An 8,324-nucleotide genomic window follows, 5' to 3' on the forward strand; every position below is an offset into this window, starting at 1 on the left:
ATATATTATAGATACATAGATGATAGATACATGATAGGTAGATAGCTGATAGATAGATAGATAGATAGATAGATAGATAGATAGATAGATAGATGATAGATAGATGATAGATAGATAGATAGATAGATAGATAGATAGATAGATAGATAGATAGTAGGTGATAGATAGATGATAGATGAGAGAGAGAGATAGATCGATGGTAGATTGATAGATGATAGTTAGCTAGCTAGCTAGATGACAGATATTTATAGACAGATATAAAGATATAAACAAATATTTTAATGCAAACTTTGTAGTCTTTCTGTGTTGTTTGAATGAATATGGTTATATGATTTCAGGGCAGTTACCCCCATCAAATAAACTTTTCTTTATAGCAAATGAAGACTATTAAAGAAAACCACAACTGGACATAACACAGACAAAATGGATTGTGAAGAGTCAAGCTCTTCAACTCAACTCCTGCTTCTAAGCTTGAGGAAGCATGACAGAAAAGGGGAGGTGAATCATAAGAAGCAGAAGACCAGGATTCCTGCTGTGACACTAAATATGGCTACCTTGAATAACAATAACAAAAGACATAATTTTCAAAATCTTTTAAACTATCCTAAACTGTTTTCTGCCATAAAATATACTATTTTAAATATCTTCATACATATAATTTTATCATATTTAAATTAGTGTGTACATCACATTTCCATAAATGTATTAAGTTAAAGGACTTGAACCTTTTTTAACCAAGATAATGATGATATGCTTAAAATTGAACAGTAGTGTTAGCTTACATATGTAGTCATGTTTTGATTTTGTTGCTGCTATTGTTGTTTCTATTATTTTATAGTTGCACTGAAAACCACCAAACAAGGCAAAAGTATGTCCATATTGCCAAAATAGAGATGCTAACCATAGAATCACATGTCATTGTCTTAAAGATGCAATAATTAATAAGAAAATGCCCGTAGATAAAAGTCATTTGAAAAACATCTCTATGACATGCTGATTTCAATTAGATTGAATAAATAGTAATTTAATTGGGTCATATGACAGCTTTCATTTTAGTTTTGGAATATCTTTCCTGCGGCTTCCATTTGCTGTAAAGAGAGTCAGATTGAAAAGGATTTGTAGCTACATTTACCTATAGATACGAAGATAAATTTAAAATGTAGTGAGATATAATGCTGATCTAGAAGTGTGGGCTCCTGGTGTGGTGGCTTCTCAGTCTAAGGATGTTATCTAGTTAGGGTTTTTATTGCTATGAAGAGACACCATGACCACAGAAACTTTTATAAAGGAACAAATAACATAGTTTTCATATTAAAGAACACACTCATCATTGTAGACATAGACTGATGAAATTCAGAAATACTCAAAAATATTCACAAAATAACTATAGTTGCAACCTTTTTTTTCTTACAAATCAATAAAGGAAGCAAGAAAAGTTTGGTTTATAATTTGTGCTGGTAGGCCATGAGCCTTGTGGTTAAATGTAAAATGCTAGAAATGGATTAAATTTAGATGTAAGAGTTAGCCAATAAGAATCTAGAGCTAATGGGCCAAGCAGTGATTTTAAATAATATGGTTTCTATGTGATTATTTCCGGTCCAAATGGCTGGAAAAACCAAGTGACCTCCTTACAACTTCACACACACACACACACACACACACACACACACACACACACATATACATAGATGCATACATAAACATAAATATTCCTAAATACAACCTGCTCAATTTGTATCATGTGTTGATTGCCTCTGGGTGGGCTACTCAGTCTAGGGGTTGTAACCCACCTGGCAGTCAGTTATTCCAGGGTCACTTAGAGGCACCACCTGGAAGATAATGGGATAGGAAAGCAGAAGGAGGCTAAGCGAGAATTCCTGTCAAAGCCTCCATTTATTAGAGACGGGGTACAACTTTTATAGGGTAAAGAGTTAGGGGGTGGGCACAGGGGCCTGGGCTCTTGCCGCGTGGTTCACGTTGGTCATATGGTCCGAGTTGGTCACGTAGGCAGGAGGTTGTCTTCGGTCAGGTCACTGTAGGCCAAGAAGTCGCGAGTTGACACACCTAGATCCCTAGATAGTTTGGAATGTGGGGTGGGTTCCGCTAACAGATAGCTCTCCATTAACCGCCAATTTGGGTGTGGGGTAGGCTCTGTCAACAGAACGATTCCTAACACAATTAAGGGTGTGGGGTTCTCTGCAGACTCCCCAGGGTGATGGTTCCTGCAATGATTTTAGGAGGAAATTGGCTCCTGACAATCATGTTACTTGTTTGTATGTCTTCAAGACTGATCATTTGGTATTGAATAACCTACTGGTGTGCTCTTGTCTGGTAAATACAGAAGACTATTTCTTTTGCTCTTAGTAGTCTATAGTTGTCTTTAGTTGTTTGGAACAGTTAAAGCATTCTGAGCATTTCTCAGACAACCTTAGCATCTCTGTTGTTGTTATCCTCGTTAGTCAAACTTTAATTAGTCAAATTGGTGAGACATTATGTGTGCTGGGGGTGTAAGTGTTATAAAATTTTGGAAATGCCTTTTTTTTCTTTTTTTTAATTTTTTTTATTGAGAAAAGGAGAAAAGAAACATAAACAAAAAACAAGTTTCCACCTCCTCCCAGCCTCCCATTTCCCTCCCCCTCCTCCCACCCTTCTCCCCCTGCTCCCACCCTTCTACCCCTCCCCCCACTCCTCTCCCCCTCCTCTCCAGACCACAGAGCAGTCAGGGTTCCCTGACCTGTGGTAAGTCCTAGGTCCTCCCCCCTCTGTCCATATCTAGGAAGGTGAACATCCAAACTGGCTAGGCTCCCACAAAGCCAGCACATTAAGTAGGATCAAAACCCCGTGCCATTGTCCTTGGCGTCTCATCAGCTCTCATTGTTCGCCATGTTCAGAGAGTCCGGTTTTATCCCATGCTTTTTCGGTCACAGTCCAGCTGGCCTTGGTGAGCTCCCAGTAGATCAGCTCCACTGTCTCAGTGGGTGGGTGCACCCCTCGTGGTCCCGACTTCTTTGCTCATGTTCTCCCTCCTTCTGCTCCTCATTGGGACCTTGGGAACTCAGTTCAGTGCTCCAGTGTGGGTCTCTGTCTCTATCTCTATCCATCACCAGATGAAGGTTCTATGATGATATGCAAGATATTTGTCAGTATTGCTCTAGGATAGGGTCATTTCAGGTTCCCTATCCTCAGCTGCCCAAGGAACTAACTGGGAACCTCATCTTGGGCACTTGGGAGCCCCTCTAGGGTCAAGTCTCTTGCCCACCCTAAAGTGGCTCCCTTCACTAAGAATTGTGGTTCCGTGCTCCCCTATCCACCCTTCCTTTATCCCAATCCTCCTGTTTCCCCAAGTCCCCCCTCCTTCCCTTCCCTTTTCTCTCCCCATCACCCCTTACCCCCATCCCACCCCAACCCCAAGATCCCAATTTTCTCCCCAGCAATTTGGTCTACTTCCCTTAGCCAAGAGGATAACTATATGTTTTTCCTTGGGTTCACCTTCTTACTTAGCTTCTTTAGGTTCACCTATTGTAGACTCCGTCACCCTTATTTATGACTAGAAACCAATTATGAGCGAGTACATCCCATGTTCATCTTTTTGGGTCTGGGACACCTCACTCAGGATAGTGTTTTCTATTTCCATTCATTTGCATGCAAAATTCAAGAAGTCATTGTTTTTTACCACAGCATAGTACTCTAGTGTGTATATATTCCACACTTTCTTCACCCATTCTTCCATTGAAGGGCATCTAGGTTGTTTTCAGGTTCTGGCTATTACAAATAATACTGCTATGAACATAGTTGAACAAATGCTTTTGGAAATGACTTTTAATAATTATAAGTGCCATTTGCCTTGTTTACTTAAAATAAAAATCAATTTCTAGAATTCATGCCTTAATTGCTATTCATCGTTGTACAAAAGATGCAAATAGCATCAAAGTTTACTAAGGTAATAAGCAGAAAAAAGACATCAAACATGTTTATCACCAATAGGGTGTGATATAAACATATGGAAAAACAAAATGACTTACAGTAATACTAGTAAGTAAATATCTAAAATTTAACCACATTAATGCAAATTGTATTATTTAAAATTGGCAAACTAATACATAATCTTCCACCATTGGGAAAAATATCAGTTTGTAGCCTCAATGACAATACATAATTCTTTGTCAAAAATTCTCTATTCACAGTCTTAACTTTTTGTAAATACAGATTCTCACAGTCATTTAATATTTTCTTATATTTAATCTGTGAATGTGAGTTAATCTGTGTTAATACATTTTTTGTGGTTTTGATAAAAATTGTGCATATGAATTCATGGTTAAAAAGGGCTATCATTGATGGGGAACTCAAAGAATGAATAGTTGGATTTTTAGATTGTAACACCTGAATGCAATTATTGTTAAATCTTTAAAAATCTAGTCCATCAATGGCAGTCCAGAAAGCCAGTAAATTTAGAAGTCTATCTTCCCAGTGGCTGTAGATTTGCAACTAGATTTGATGTGTTATTGTTACTGGAAATTCTTTTTTTATATATACCTTCCTGGTTCAAATAGTTTATAATGGAACATGGATAGTTATATGAATTTATTTATTTATCAGATGAGAAAAATGTGCCCATACTTGGCAATATATTTTTGAATCAGATACATATATAAGACATAAAAATGTTGTTGGGTCTGTGGTGTCAAAAGGTACCTTTCCATTTACTCTTAGAAAGTGTACACTTTCATTCTTGTTCAACTGTCTTATTAAAATGAAGTTACACTTAGGTATGTGTCAGAAACCACTGATTTCAGAAAAATAAAATCATAGGTATGTTGGTCACAGCATTTTTTTTGTCATCTAGCAGTCCCTTACCTCAATAAGTAAAAGAGAAGAAAATTTGATTCAGTCGTTGAGTGTTTCTTTTCCATCAAGAAGCCTAAGTTTCATTCTTCAGTGCTACAAAAAAATCATACCTACAAATTTAAAATATTTTCTTTGATAATATTTCTTAATAATAACAAAAACAAACATTCACACACACACAGACACACACACATATATTCAATTTGTATTCTTGTTGTACTAAAATTATGAATGACAGGAAAAGGGAGTTCTCTACAATTAGAAATTACCTTGAAAAAGTTGTTGTCCCCAGGGTAGAAAACATTCCTTTTTAAACAGAGTAGTATGCTATGTCAGGAGAATATATTTTGGAAGGTATTTGACCTCTGTTTCATATAAAGAAAAATTCTTGACTTTAGAAAAAGAAACCTCTTTATAATTTTACTATTGTATGTCAATAAATCAAGGTAAGAATAACAATTTACTTAATTCCAAACAGCAGAGACTATGTTTAACAGACAACAAATTTGTGTTTTTATATTTTTATATTCATAATATCAGCATTTGGATAAAATTACACAGAGTAATTAAAAGAAAAAATAAATCATTTATTTTGGTGATGCTTTAGAAACCATTTCTGCTGAGCTTTTCATGACTTTCCTGACATTTGGTGATACAAGATCCAAATAAACAGCAAATACAATCCTATGAGATATGAGAGAATAATACATTAAGGATTATGATTATCAACATAGTATGTGCTAAATTGTGTTACTTCATTATTTTATGTTAAGTATATGTTTAAATGTTTCAATAATATAAAATCCTATCAAAAATAGAGAATAAAAATACTCATTGAAGATCATTGAAATACCACCTGGTGGCAGATTGTTAAGATCTTACAGAAGTGAATCTGAAAATGTTATAGAAATATTAGCATATTTTCATTTGGTTCTACAGAATTTTGTCATTAGAAAACTCTTCAGAATTAAGAAAATTATATAAATTTTATATAATTTTTAATTTTTTAAATATAGTCACCAAAATGGGCTTAAATCAAAAATCACAGGCTTGTCTCAGTAGAGTCCATCTCTATTTTTATTTAAATTAATTTAAAGTTCAAAAGTTCATTAGTAAAACAATACAATCTATATTCTGACTTTTAATTAATACCACAATGTCTACATTAAAAAAAATCATTGTGAGTTTCTGGCCCACGGCGCCAGCCTGGGACGGGGAGCTCGGGGGTTTCTTGGCCCCCTGTCCTGCTTGGGCTCTCTGCTGCCTCTTTCTTCCTGGCCCACCCAGCTTCCGTCCAGAGCCCTCCCCACTTCGCCCCCACTGCCCTCTTTTGGCACGTGGCATCGCCCAGCGCAGCCTATCTGGGCGCTGGGTCCAAGTACCCGGGGCTCCCGGGCGGGCAGCAGTTCCTTTGTTTCTGTGGCCTGCCTGCACCAAGCGGGGTAGGCGCTTTGTCTGCGAGCTGCCCAACCAGCACGGAGGCCTGATCTTTCGGCGCCAGGAGACCCAGCATTGGGGTGAGTTTCTGGCCCACGGCGCCAGCCTGGGACGGGGAGCTCGGGGGTTTCTTGGCCCCCTGTCCTGCTTGGGCTCTCTGCAGGGCCTCTACTCCCCGGGTGCTGCCTCTTTCTTCCTGGCCCACCCAGCTTCCATCCAGAGCCCTCCCCACTTCGCCCCCACTGCCCTCTTTTGGCGCGTGGCATCGCCCAGCCCAGCCTATCTGGGCGCTGAGTCCGAGTACCCGGGGCTCCCGGGGGGCAGCAGTTCCTTTGTTTCTGTGGCCTGCCTGCACCAAGCGGGGTAGGCGCTTTGTCTGCGAGCTGCCCAACCAGCACGGAGGCCTGATCTTTCGGCGCCAGGAGACCCAGCATTGGGGTGAGTTTCTGGCCCACGGCGCCAGCCTGGGACGGGGAGCTCGGGGGTTTCTTGGCCCCCTGTCCTGCTTGGGCTCTCTGCAGGGCCTCTACTCCCCGGGTGCTGCCTCTTTCTTCCTGGCCCACCCAGCTTCCGTCCAGAGCCCTCCCCACTTCGCCCCCACTGCCCTCTTTTGGCGCGTGGCATCGCCCAGCCCAGCCTATCTGGGCGCTGAGTCCGAGTACCCGGGGCTCCCGGGGGGCAGCAGTTCCTTTGTTTCTGTGGCCTGCCTGCACCAAGCGGGGTAGGCGCTTTGTCTGCGAGCTGCCCAACCAGCACGGAGGCCTGATCTTTCGGCGCCAGGAGACCCAGCATTGGGGTGAGTTTCTGGCCCATGGCGCCAGCCTGGGACGGGGAGCTCGGGGGTTTCTTGGCCCCCTGTCCTGCTTGGGCTCTCTGCAGGGCCTCTACTCCCCGGGTGCTGCCTCTTTCTTCCTGGCCCACCCAGCTTCCGTCCAGAGCCCTCCCCACTTCGCCCCCACTGCCCTCTTTAGGCGCGTGGCATCGCCCAGCCCAGCCTATCTGGGCGCTGGGTCCGAGTATCCGGGGCTCCCGGGCGGGCAGCAGTTCCTTTGTTTCTGTGGCCTGCCTGCACCAAGCGGGGTAGGCGCTTTGTCTGCGAGCTGCCCAACCAGCACGGAGGCCTGATCTTTCGGCGCCAGGAGACCCAGCATTGGGAGAGCCAACATTGGGGAGAGACAGCGTTTGGTAGTCAAGGAGACCTAATCCGGTAAAAGAAGATCCATAGGGAGCATTTGGAAGAAGAGATGGGCCGACGTCAAGGCAAGAATTCGCCCAACAAGCTGAAAAGCAACATGAAGCTACCAGAAACAAGCGACCCCACAACGGGAGGACAAGAACCCCTTAATCAAGAGGAAGGAGAAAAGATTGACTTCATGAAAGTGATTGACACCCTTAAACAGCATGTAAAAAACGCCCTTATAGAAATGGATGAGAAATATAACAGAAAGTTTGAAGAATTGAATAAATCAGTGAATGATACCCTAGAAAACCAAGGAAAAACAATCAAACAGATAATGGAAACAGTTCAAGACCTGAAAACTGAAATGGAGGCAAAGAAGAAAACACAAACAGAGGGCCGTCTGGACATGGAAAATCTAGGTAAACGAATAGAGACTACAGAAACAAGCATAACCAGCAGAATACAAGAGATAGAAGAAAGACTCTCGGATTCTGAAGATACCATAGAGAAAATAAACACACTGATCAAAGAAAACAGCAAGTCCAACAAACTCTCATCACAAAACATTCAGGAAATATGGGACACAATAAAGAGACCAAACCTAAGAATAATAGGAGTAGAAGAAGGAGAAGAAGGGCAGCTCAATGGTCCAGAAAATCTATTTAATAAAATTATAGAAGAAAACTTTCCCAACCTAAGGAAAGATTTTCCTATGAAGGTGCAAGAAGCATACAGAACACCGAATAGGCTGGATCAAAAAAAAACATCCCCTCGCCATATAATTATCAAAACACAAAGCATACAGAATAAGGAAAGAATATTAAGAGCTGCAAAGGAAAAAGGCCAAATTACTTATAAAGGT

This window comes from Microtus oregoni, unplaced genomic scaffold (assembly GCF_018167655.1).
Source record: "Microtus oregoni isolate MIOR12 unplaced genomic scaffold, Mior012 000009F_ref0000495, whole genome shotgun sequence".
Taxonomy (NCBI): domain Eukaryota; kingdom Metazoa; phylum Chordata; class Mammalia; order Rodentia; family Cricetidae; genus Microtus; species Microtus oregoni.